Consider the following 13993-nt stretch of genomic DNA (forward strand, 5'->3'; position numbering starts at 1 on the left):
TCCAGCTTCTGCCAACCTAGCAGTTCGAAAGCATGTAAAAATGCAAGTAGAAAAATAGGGACTACTTTGGTGGGAAGGTAACAGCATTTCGTGCGCCTTCGGTGTTTAGTCATGCCAGCCACATGACCATGGAGATGTCTTTGGACAGCCCTGGCTCTTCAGCTTTGAAACGGAGATGAGCACCGCCCCCTAGAGTTGGAAACAACAGCATGCATGAGTGGGGGAATCTTTACCTTTAGTTTGGTCATCAGAGCCCACTTTTTAACTATCCTTATTATTATTATTTGTTCTCAAACTATACAGAGTAGAACTCCCAGAGCAATTTTTCATCTGAAACTGCTGCATGATTATACATGCCCAACCTTTCCGGCTACTTGTATTTAACATTTATTTTGTCTTAGGTGAGAACTGAGCATCGGTGTTGAAGAATCTAAACTCAAAGGAATTTGTGATCTATATTTGTGCCTAGAACAGGAGCATATGGGGAGATAAATTTAAAAGCATCCCCACCTGCTTTTGAGCAGTGCCTGCTCTGGATATATGTAGGCCTCAGAAACTGAAGATCCATCTGGTGTTCATACTGTATAATTAAACTTAGCCACCTGCAAATGTAAAAAGAATTAAGGCTTTCGCTAGAGACAAAGCCCTATTAAGTTTACCTAATTATGCATCTCTGCCATCTGAGTTAATGTAATCAATGCTGTGATGGTGCAAACTTTCTACAAGATGCCATAACTACTTATATCTTTAAGATGAGGAGGCTAATTCCAATAGTAAGATTTCCTTTTGAAAACTGTAGCTTGATTGCATACAATTTGCAATTTTTACATATCACATCGATGATGTTAGCATCCATGGTTCTGGAATGAAATCCCATTGTCCTTCATTTCACTTTGAGTCATAGTGAATATGTGGGGGGAGAAATTCATCTCATATCATAATTATGCTGTGGGGAAGAGAGACAAGTGACAAAATGTGCAATGTAATATCAAAACACTGCTTACAGGTTTTCTTCAGGATGTCATAATCAACATTTTGTTATTTTCATGCTATCGGAGTTTATGCTTCCAACTATTGGTAGTGTCTCTATACAATAACAACAACAAAATAACAGAGTTGGAAGAGACCTTAGAGGTCTTCTAACTCAATCCCCTGCTCAAGCGGGAAATCCTATACTATTTCAAACAAATGTCCTATCTCTTCTTAAAACCTCCAGTGTTGGAGTACCCATAACTTCTGCAGGAAAGTTGTTTCACTGATTAATTTTAACAGATTAACAGAGTTGGAAGGGACCTTATAGGTCATCTAGTCCAACTCCCTGCTCAAACAGGAGACCCTATACCATTTCTGACAAATGGCAGTCCAATACCTTCTTGAAAGTCTCAAATGATGAAACTCCCACGACTTCCAAGGGCAAGCTGCTCCATTGGTTGATTGTTCTCAATGTCAGAAAATGTCTCCTTTATTTCTAGGTTGAATTTCTCCTTGGTCAGTTTCCATCCATTATTCCTTATCTGGCCTTCAGGTTCCTTGGAAAATAGCTTGACCCCTTCCTCTCTGTGGCAGCCACTCAAATATTGGGAGACTGCTATCATGTCTCCTTTGGTCCTTCTCTTCACTAAACTAGCCATACCCAGTTCTTGTAACTGTTCTTCATATGTTTTAGTCTTCAGTCCCCTAATCATCCTGGTTTCTCTCCTCTGCCCTTTTTTCTTGAGTCTCATCATTTGTTTTCATAGTGTGGTGATGAAAACTGAATGCAGTACTCTAGGTGTGGTCTTACTAGGGCTTTATAGAGTGGTATTTAGTATCTCACTTGATCTTGATTGCATATCTCTGTTAATGCAATTACCAGAAAATTTCTCCTTAGTTCTAGTTGTTTCTCTCCTTCATAAGTTTCCATCCATTGTCTGTGGAGATTCTCAGTCATCCAGGTCATGATTGTCCCAAAGGTGCTTTTTCAAGAGGCAACTGGACTTTCTTGTTTTTTTTTCTTTCAAGATGTTTCCTCCAAGAAGCTTCTTCAGCTCTGACTGGTTGGTAGGGAATGGAAGGATTTATACTCCTATGCATGGCACAACGTAGGAGAACAAACCCCTCATGTCTAAATTCAGCAATCCATCTGCATTTAAAAGACAAAGGCAACTCTTTTGAAGACAGCAAGGTCCACATTTTGGACAGAGAGGACCACTGGTTTGAAAGAAGGGTCAAAGAGGGCATCTAGGTTAAAATTGGATAGCCCTCTATCAACAGAAGGGAAGGAATACAACACCATCTATCTCCAGTCTACAACACAGTCTTTTCAACAGTTCCAAGAAGGCTCCACACCCATTTGCACTGCTCAGGTGACCCTGAGGACACAGATGCATCTCCAGGTGCCTTAATGACTCTCTAGAAGAAGGCAAATGACCAGCAGTCTGCAAGGAATCTAAATCCTCCCAATGCCCACCATCCAGGCAGAACTGAAAGAGCTTCTAGGATGAGAAGCAAAATGTCTTCAGAGAAAAAAAACAGAAAGTCCAGTTGCCTCTTGCAAAAGCACCTTTGGGATTTCCATCCATTGCTTCAGGGGCTTTGATTGGCATGATATGAAGATGCCTAAAGGTAAAAGGTAAGAAAAATAGCCACTGTTTTCACTTCCAAAGAGACCTTCAGAAAAAAAGTAGTTCTGCTTCTTCCCTTCTTTTGTCTTACTATTCTAATGGGAGATTGAAGATGAATCATTACATTTAGTGAAGGTGCTAATCAGACACTCTTCTCTACGCATCAAAGATAACAGACTAATATACCCTTACTGAATATACTATTTATATAGCTTAGGTTTGTATGTTCCCACATATAGAATGAAATCATGCTGTATTTTTATCACAGTATACAGGCATGAGGAAGAACATATCTATATAGGACTATAAACTCTGCGCTTCTAAAACACAGGGTGGGTATTGAATTTTATAAATATATCTCCATTTGTAGGAATGTCCATGGGATACAAAGGGGCTAAGTGATTTCACCTGTATCAAGATCTCAATTATGCAAAGTATTTTCTGTACATAATTTACTTATTAACATTATGACTCAACTAATGGAAACTGATGCCATAATCAGAATGGTATCTTCCAGATGCCTACATATATATTTTTCTTTTAATGATCTGGTAATCCCTTACATTGGGGTGGTGTCGGAGGAACTGAATGGAGCTGAGTGTTTACTGGCCAGATGCCCTTCCTGTTGCCAATGCAGAGTTCGCAGCAGATAATTACTCATTGTGCCCAGAGAGAGAAAAATATCTGCCGCTACCTAGGATAGAACTCACAGCCTCCTGATCGGGAGGCGAGAACTCCACCTCTAGGCCATTGCACCACTCATCCAGATGCCTACATATGCTGTTGCTAAATGATGGTAGCAGCCTTTAATAGGGAGACTATGCAATATACTTAATAAGGTAAAAGTAAAGGTTCCCCTCGCATATATGTGCTAATTGTTCCCGACTCTAGTGCTCATCTTCATTTCAAAGCCGAAGAGCCAGCGCTGTCTGAAGACATCCCCATATGGTTATGTGGCCGGCATGACTAAATGCCGAAGGCGCATGAAACACTGTTACCTTTCCACCAAAGATGGTTCCTATTTTTCTTTTTGCATTTTTAGGTGCTTTCAAACTTCTAGGTTGGCAGAAGCTGGGAGAAGTAATGGGAGCTCACTCCGTAACACGGCGCTTGGGATTCGAACCACCAAACTGCCAACCTTTCTGATCGACAAGCTCAGCGTCATAGCCACTGAGCCACTGCATCCCTAATATTCTTAATAGTCTAACACAATATCCCAGATTGTGATGTTGATTTGAATTTTAATCACTACCTCCTATTCTTATTTGTTTATTACTAATTAAATTTGTCCAGCATGAAACAAACCAATTAAGATTGAAATTTGCATTTTGCATGCAAATGTTACTTGTTAGAGTCATAGACTACCTTTCCTTCTCAAGTTCATAGAGCACCAAGACTTCCATTCACACCTACAATTAACCTGGGAGATTGGCTGGCCTGAAAGATAGTGACTGTCCCAAAGTCACCTGAATAAATTTCATGGCTGAAGGTAGCCGTGAGCATGGCTGTCTCCATCCTCATTTATCCATCACTATATTGAGCTCAGACAGCCTTATCCTATAGAACAGATTATTGAGGGAAAAGTTAATGATCTAAATACAAAGTAGAACATGGTTAGCTGTATTTCTTGAAACAACCAGAGGGATACTTAAAACATGATGAACAGGATAGATTTTTCTACATATCTTTTCCAAAGTATAAAGTAAAGTCAATGCTTGGATTGAATCTACTTCCCGGTGGCTTTGTGAACATCCAATGTTGCATGTTCCATTTTATTAGAGATGTCATATTGGCACATCTGGGAAAACCCGAATCTGAAAGCTTCCAGGTTTTCCCCACTGAAAAGAAAGTCCAAGCCCCCGGCCAGCACCCACAAGTCCATCATATTGCCCAATCAGGCACCATCCTAACGGGAGATGCCTCCCAGTCACAGCCCTCCAGTTGTAGATCAAGATGTCCTTGATTCTCTGAGAAATGAATGTTGTTATGACTATATATCTCCCATACTCCATATAATCCCCCCTCCCATATTCCCACATCATGGAATGTGGCAGGCCTGAAGGCCCAATGCAAAAGATTGCTTCCAGGAATGACACTTAGTTTTTCAAGTTTAGCCAAGAGTACATCGATGCTGCCACCTCATGAGGTTTTCCAGAATGTCGATGAACAGAATTTGACATTTGGATTGTTTTGCACCTCATTGATTAATAGAGATCCTAAATGTTATTTTTCAAAACAGAGATGATTGAAATGGATGGTATCAGAATTGAATTCCAAACCTGTAAGGCTAACTGGACATAACAAAGTGAGATCCTTGATTAATAGGGACCACATCTTAATTCACCTTCGCGGGCAGGTGCTGTCTGGGCTCTGAAATAGCAATAGCACTTAGACTTATATACCATTTTATAGTGCTCTACAGCCCTCTCTAAGCGGTTTACAGAGCCAGCATATTATCCCCGACAATTTGGGCATTTTACTGACCTCGGAAATATGGAAGGCTAAGTCAACCTTGAGCCTGGTGAGAGTCGAATTGCCATATTGCAGACAACTGGCAGTCAGCAGAAGTAACCTGCAGTACTGCGTTCTAACCACTGCGCCACCACAGCTCAAATAATATGGATTCTCCTTGCCGATTAAATGAGAGTGAACCTAAAAATCCCAGAATCCAGAGAAACTATATAACCCATGTAGCTTTTAACCATGACTTTCGGCATTGAAAGTGTTTACCTTTTTCCACAGGAATATATGAATACATGAATATTTCACTCCCAAGAGAGTTATTTCCTTTCCTTGAACTTCCAGAACACGGAGCATCATCTAGAGATGGGAATAATACCTTCTTTTGTTTCAATAGCCTTTCCCTTTCCCCCAGTTTTTAATTAGTTGCTTTTCTGCAAAGACAACTGCATTAAAAAGTCACATCCAATAAATGTCAATTGCCTGTAAGCAATTATTTACAGAATAATATTTCTCCCCACCTCTCTCTCTCTCACTCTCTCTCTCTCTCTCTCTCTCTCTCTCTCTCTCCCTCTGTCTCTCTGTCTCTCTGTCTTTCTGTCTTTGTCTCTGTCTCTGTCTCTGTCTCTGTCTCTCTCTCTCTCTCTGTCTCTGTCTCTGTCTCTGTCTCTCTTTTATATTTGATAAGGCAGGTATGTTATGGATGGCTAGATATCTTTCTATGTGTATTTCTAATAAATATGTTTGTATGTATGTGTGAGTGTGTCATATATGAATAGAATAGAATAGAATAACAGAGTTGCAAAGGACCTTGGAGGTCATCTAGTCCAACCCCCTGCTTAGGCAGGAAACTTTACACCACTTCAGACAAATGGTTATCCCACATCTTCTTAAAAACTTCCAGTGTTGGAGCATTCACAACTTCTGGAGGCAAGTTGTTCCACTGATTAATTGTTTTAACTGCCAGGAAATTTCCCCTTAGTTCTAAGTTGTTTCTCTCATTTATTAATTTCCACCCCTGCTTCTTATTCTACCCTTCTAAGGAGAATAGCTTAACTCCCTCTTCTTCTTGTGGCAACCCCTGAGATATTGGAACACTGCTATCATGTCTTACCATGCTTCTTTTCATTAAACTAGACATATCCAGTTCCTGCAACATAGATAGATGATAGGTAGGTAGGTAGGTAGGTAGGTAGGCAGGCAGGCAGGCAGGCAGACAGACAGACAGACAGACAGACAGACAGACAGACAGACAGATACAAAGATACAATAGCAGAGTTGGAAGGTAGATAGATATCTCTGTCTGTCTGTCTGTGTTATGGATAGATATCCATTTCATAGACTTTCATGATTATGTATGTTATATGCTAGAGCATTTTCATAAGACTTTTATATATTTTAGCATATGTAAAATGGCAGATGGGATTTTTCAGATCTGAATGTACAGAAACATACAATACACTGGCGGACTTTGCCCACTGCACTGAAGTCTGCTAAATTAAAGTCCCCTAAATCAAAGGTCCACGGTTTCTTAGAAGAAACTTTTCACTGTAAAAGTCCACTAAGGAAAATGTGCCTATTAGATAATGCAATCGGAATGATCTTGTTTTCACAAAAGAATTCTTGGACAAATTACATTAACAGTCATGTGAAGTTGCATATTAAGTCTCCATATGTTACCAGGCATTGTGAATCTAAACAGTTGCGAAATGTGCCATAATTTCTTAAAGAAGAAAATCAATTAAAAGAATTTTTTTTTCATCCCTATGGTTCCTATGGCAATAACAGTGCCTGGGAATATTTTATGGGATGGAATAATTTTCCCATGCAAGTCAGATCCTAGTAGGATTCCTGAAGATGTGATTGGGAATGTTTCTTTCAAGCCCTGACTGCATTTCCCTTTGTGCTTTGTTTATTTTTGGGAGCACATGGGAATGTGTGAGATTGCTTCAGTTACCTAAACAGCTGAAGGTTGTACTTGGGGGTTTGCATGCTCCGTGGCTGTGAGAACTCCACCTTCAAAATGACAACCACAATCTTTTTAGCTGTGCATGTCTTCCAAAGGGTTGAAATGGGGAGAACCAGACAATCTGCCATGTATTTTCACAGGAGAATACCTAGGTAGTCTTCACAAGCATATCGCTCAGATGCACATAGCAGAAACTGAGCAGGAAGGAAGTTCCCCCAGGTGTAACACAACCCCGAGTACTGTAATCTTCCCTTGTCCCCTCAAGCATAATGAACAGAATGCATATGGTAATGTTAGAAAGAAGATGCTTGGGGATGTGAATGTAGATGTACTTTTGTGTGCAGATAATGCTGTGTTGTTGCCTGAGAATCCAAATGATTTGTGGAGAATATTAAGTAGCTACTATGGGGTAAGGAAGACGATGGATCTGAAAAGTAATGCATCAAAGAAGAGTTGTGTTAATAGGGAAAATGCAAGTTATAAATGAAGAGAAAGAAAACTGCACTTACAATGTATATGTATAGGTAAAGGTTCCCCTCGGACATATGTGCTAGTCATTCCTGACTCTAGGGGGCAGTGCTCATCTCCGTTTCAAAGCTGAAAAGCCAATGCTGTCCAAAGACATCTCTGTGGCCATATGGCTACATGGTCATGTGACTAAACACGAAGGGCCACAGAATGCTGTTACCTTCCCACCAAAGATGATTCCTATTTTTCTATTTGCATTTTTACATGCTTTCAAACTGCTAGGTTGGCAAAAAGTGGGACAAGTAATGGGAGCTCACTCCGTTACGCAGTACTAGGGATTCGAACTGCCCAACTGCTGACCTTTCTGTTCCTCAAGCTCAGATTCTGAGCCAATGTGTCCCCTTATATATATATATGGGACATGGGGTAGGCATATGTAGTATGTACATATGCAGTAGGTATGATGTACATAAGGAGCATGTGTATATAACAAGAAGCGACTGGGTGAAGAATAAATGTGGAAAGAAAAGAAAATCAAACAATCCAGTATGGAAAAGTAAATTGAATGCCTTTGATTATTTAAAGTGATGAAATCACAAAACAAATATTTGAAAGAAATGTAAATCAATGGAGAGAAAGCAAAAGACTGGTAAATTCACGGTTGGACTGCACTGATGAAATACTGGGGTGGAAAAGTAATGTGATATATAAATGTGAGCAAAGATGGTGTTTGAGAACAGAAAGTTATGGAGAAACTTTTAGTATAAGGGGGTCCCTGGGGATTTTACTGCTGACTATAGGGGGGCTGTGCTCATCTCCATTTTAAGGCTATGGAGCTAGCGGTGTCCGAAGACATTGCCAGTGGCCAGTGCTGTTAGCTTCCCACCAAAGTAATACCTATTTGCATGTCCCAAAGGTCCTTTTTCAGGAGGCAACTGGACTTTTAGCTATATAATTTGGGGTGAACACTCTTTGAATGGTGTGGGAGCAGGACTCAATTTCCAGAGGAAAAAATTGCAGACTACAGGAACCAGGAACATTGCTCAGGTGATTCTGGGGACAAAGATATACCTTCAAGTGCTTCAAAGACCCTCTAAAAGGATGCAGATGACCAGCTGTCTGCAAGGAATATAAATCCTTCCATTCCCCACTATCCTGTCAGAGCTGAAGAAGCTTCTTGGATGAGAAGTGAAACATCTTCAAAGCAAGAACAAGAAAGTCCAGTTGCCGCCCGAAAAAGGACATTTGGGACAACCATGACCTGGATGACGGAGAAGCTCTGCAGGCTTTCACATTTGTATGCTTTAGAACTGCAAGGTTGGCAGGATGGGAGCTCACCCCGTTTTGTGACACTCAGGATTCAAACCTGGGCTGCCAATTTCCAGCCCAGCATCTTTACTATTGAGCCCCCTAACTACCCTACATTTTAGTACTGTATAATAATGCTGACGTTGGAATAATGTTAATATATACTACATTTGAGAGCCAATTTGGTGTAGTAATGAAGGCGTCATAAAGCAGACGTAAAGTGGGATTTGGACATTAAGTGTGGAACCTACTGGGTCAGGCTGGACAGCCTCTTAGAGCACCTTTACTTCTATATTAAAAGCCACATAGACAGAGTTGGAGCTTGCAAAAGAAACAGGAAGCCAGTGCCTGACCACAAGATGTCTCTCTGTCAAAAGCCTATGTTGAAAGCCTATGTCAAAAGTCCTAGGTGCAATTAAAGTTTGTTAATGACACGTACTCCATAAACAAAAGGAGAAGTAAGACCCCATCTCCTTATAAGGTTTTCTCCTCAAGGTAACCACTAAGAAATGAGTTAAGTGTTTCCGTGTTACACTGCCTTTGAGAATGTATAAGAATGCGTGCTTCGATAATGAAGGTTGTTCAGAACTTGCAATGCTAAGCCATGGGCTAGCTTTCTGAACCTGGCTGCCAAATAAACTTTTCCTGTATCCTGAGAAGTCTAAAGCCTGTCATTTTCTGCAACAGTCAGGCTAGAAACTGGGAGATTGGCAAGTCTAGTTCGACCTTAATCACAGAACCAGCTAGGTGATCTTGGCCTAGTCACTTTCTCTCAGCCCTTGGAAGCAGACAATGCCAAACCATTTCTGAAATCTTGCCAAGAAAACTTCACTGACTTGAAGGCACAATAATATTCCTTTTTAAAAAGAAGCACCTACAATTATCCATATTTCCTTTGTCCTTTATTATCCCCCTGTTCATTTCTTTAGTTTACTCTCTCTTCGGTCTGCTTTCCTGGAAACAGGATAGAGTGGTCTGGAAGTTGGTATGCATGCATGTATGCCTAAGTAAAGTATATTAACATAGTGTGAATGCAAACATAATTAACAGAAATAACACCCTTATTCACAGGAAACATACTAAGCAAATATTATTAAAACATCGTATTAAAATAATTTGCACAACCCTCATCTAGCCTTTGAAACACAGTTATATATCAAGCACTAAAATCCTGTGCGATAGCAAGTGGATAAAAAAAAACACCCTCTCAGGGTAGGAGGTAGCAGGCATTCTTGCCATAAATGGAACCACGGTGATGCAGCTGGTAGAATATTGTATTGCAGGCTAATTCTGCTGACTGCCAATTGCCAGCAGTTAGATTCTCACCGGCTTCAGGTTGAGTCATCCTTCCAGCCTTTCAAGGTTAGTAAAATGAGAACCCAGATTGTTGTGGGCAATATGCTGACTCTCTAAACCATTTAGAGAGCGCTGTAAAGCACTATGAAGTGGTCTATAAATCTAAGTGCAATTTTTATTGCTGTTCCAATACATTGTCTCTATCCACTAATGAAACACCTACCATATTGTCCTGAAACACCTACCATATTGTCCTGCAGAGTGTGGTAAAATATCACCTATCTCTAATGGACTTTAAGAGCTACTCTTATGTATGATATATGGTCATGTTTCTCAGACTAAATGAAGCCTGTGTATTTATAACTACATATATGCTTAATAAATGGGAAGAGCCTCTGACACTACATGGGTGGGATCCCGAGGGATTTAGAGAGAGGAGATGGGAAATTTACATGCTGTTCTGTGTCATCTGTTTTATCAATGAGCTATGAATTGTCCTCTGTTTAAGTGGAAGAACATCTCCATTTACAGAAATAAACTTGCAGATCGGTAACAATGCAATGATATCAATGAAGCGGTATTGCTGCAGAGCCGAGGTGGTGCAGTGGTTAGGGTGCAGTACTGCAGGCCACTTCAGCTGACTGTTATCTGCAGTTCAGCAGTTCTAATCTCACCAGCTCAAGGTTGACTCAGCCTTCCAGCCTTCTGAGGTGGGTGAAATGAGGACCCAGACTGTGGGGGCAATATGCTGACTCTGTAAACCGCTTAGAGAGGGCTGAAAGCCCTATGAAGCAGTATATAAGTCTAACTGCTATTGCTATTGCTATTGTTGTGCATACTACATATCATGTGCATGCATAAGCTGTTTAATGTGCTCATGCGAATGATGCCCATGGAAATAACATGTTGTGAATGCATATAAATGACAAAATAACAGGGATGGGTTTAGTCACATGTAAAGACAAACAGGTTATTATCATACCAGTAATGTGAATAAAGCCGATTGTCAGCCTTGGCAATGATCTTTTTTCGTTTCAGGGCTGCCACATTTAATGCCTGGGAAAACGGGAGGGAGGATTGCAAGGAGTGATGGAGGATTAGCCAAAACAACATTCCTTTCTCTGGGAGTCAAGGACATTCGGCCTGCACCTGGATGGCAGTGACTGGGGGTTGTCTCCATTTGGGATGGTGAATTGATTGGACCATATGATGGACTTGTGGGTGCAGGGAATGGATCTTTGACTTTCTTTGGGGTGGGGAAATCCCGAAACTCTCAGATTCGGGTTTTCTCAGATGTGCCAATATGACATCTCTAAAAAAATGGAACTTTGAGGAACTTCAAGCCTCAGGGTCTTTTTTCATTAGGGGTGTTATTTGGAACCCTGACATAGATGTCTATGGATACCATCTGCCTATTCATTTCTAATATATAGAAAAAGAATATGCTAATCAATAATCCGTCTTTCTGTTTTTCTAGGCTGAAGTTTTTGACGTACAATATGGAAGTCCAGGAGATTTGCTCAGGATTAAACAGTTTACTAATGTGTCCAGCAAAATTGCTCTTTTGAAACTTGGACACATGCCTTTGCTATATAAGGTTAGTTCCAGATTTTCCCCCGTGCCTTTTTTCTTTCTTTCTGATTTTCGAATTGAAAGTAATAACTTGCAACTTGTGGTGTGGTTTTGTAAAGCTGTGTTTTATTTTTATATATATATATATATATATATATATATATATATATATATATATATATATATATATATATATATATATATATATATATATATATATATCTTCATTCCCAATGTTATAAATGTTATAAACCTTTTCTCTAATGAACTGATGAACTGATTTTATTTTTCCAAAAAAGAAAAAAAAGACAGCTCTTTTTTTAAATTTATCAATTGATTCCTATGATAAAATAGAGTCTTCAATGTATACCTCATTTATATACCTCTGATACTTTAACCATTTTACTATATTTAATCTGTTGACCAAGAATTTAAAGAGGAGACAGTAACAGTTCTAGTTCAATTGACTTTGGTGGGCAGTGCAAAGTTATGAAATGGTACCTGTCAGCTTTGTATCTTTGTACATTGAGATTCATAATACAGCATTCTAAACCAGCCAAAGGTACTTTAGCATATTATTAACCAAGATGAAAATCTTCTTCCTATCTACAGTAAATGCTCTCCAAATAGAAGAGATTTTAGAATTAGGCATTGGGTTAGGAAGCTTTCTGCAACCCTTAGAGCAGGAGTGTCAAACTCAATTTCAGTGAGGGACACATCAGGGGTGCATTTGACCTTGGAGGACAGGAGTGGGCGTGGCCAACTCAAAGTCACTCATGTCGTGGTGCCTGTGGTGGCCTGAGCACTCTGCCAGTGAAAACGGGCTCCTGAGCTCCATTTTCAGCTGCGATAGCCTTCTGCAACCCTCTGCCAGCAAAAACGGAGCTTGGGAGGGATGTCCACAGTGCACAGTGCAATGCAATGCTCCATTGCATTCCAACCTCTTTCCCTCCCCCCCCCCAAAAAAAAACTGTGTGGCAACTGAGAAACAAGAAAATGGCTTCCGACAGATTCAGTGATACAGAGACCATTTCCAATGTCATTACGCCACCAAAGCCTCTAGATTTGGGTTTGAAATCCATAACATTTCAATATGCTTTTGCTGCTTGTCAAGGGTTCCTATGTTCTCCCTGGCTAAATCTCCTAAATAATACACCCAGAGATATAAACCATTACCAGTATTTTTCAGAGTATAAGACGCACTGGAGTGTAAGATGCACCAAGATTTTGAAGAGGCAAATTTTTTAAAAAGGTTTTTGCACTTTGCAGGCCTCCCAAAAATGGCCCATTTTTCGCAAAAATGGGCCCATTTTTCGGTCCAAAAAAAATGGCTGTGCATAGCCTTTAGGAGGCTTCTAGCTGGGGGGTGGTGGAATGAGCAAAAATTGCCTATTTTTCATCATTTATGCCCTCCCCAACCTCCAGGAGCACTCTGGAAGCCTCCTAAAGGCTCTGCATGGCTATTTTTGCAAAGGGGAGGCCAAATATGCTGTATTCAGTATATAAGACGCACCCAGATTTTCACCCTCTATTTTGAGGGGAAAAGGTGTGTCTTATACTCCGAAAAATACAGAACTATAGTCATAAGATCACAACAACCATTTTGACTTTTCTGACTGTCCTCCTCACAAAGGTACCCCTGATTTCAGGTATTCCTGCCATGGATGGAATCAAAAGTGGGATAATAGCTTGAAGGCACTAAAGTGCCAATTAAGCTTTAGGAAAGGTATCAAACTCTTTACGTTCTTTGTTTCTGCATGATGGTGCAGAATAATAAGAAAATCTATGTCAAAATGGTAAGGAAATCTATGCTACAAAAAAGAGATGCCAGCAATAGCAGATGATGTTTTATTGCACATTTGTCTTTCTTTGAACATGGACTTGTAGAGGGCTTATCTCCCATTTCTATTTTTTTTCCGCATCCCACTGCTTCTTCCATCTGTTTTCTTTCCATAAAATAAATGTTAAGGAAGCAAAAATGGAAGCGCTGCACAACGTATTTTGATTGATCGCACTAGGAATTGAAACAGCCAATAAACAGGAGAAAGGAAGAAAACTGATCTTGGGAATATTAGCACAAAGCTTATAACAGTAGTCATTTTGAGATAGGGCTGAATCTCAATTTTTGTCAGCTTTTCATTTTTCTAGTCATAAGCCTGCATTCATTTGAAAATAAAAAAATAATCATAAAACAGCGAAAGAAAAAAATGTCTGCATATCCTGGTGCTCCTAATTCCAAGACACATTTTTGCCTTACATGTGTTATATTTGTGATTATGTATTTCCCCCCCTAATGCATTACATTATTATTCTGTGT

Source organism: Thamnophis elegans, chromosome 10 (genome assembly GCF_009769535.1).
Source record: "Thamnophis elegans isolate rThaEle1 chromosome 10, rThaEle1.pri, whole genome shotgun sequence".
Lineage (NCBI taxonomy): Eukaryota > Metazoa > Chordata > Lepidosauria > Squamata > Colubridae > Thamnophis > Thamnophis elegans.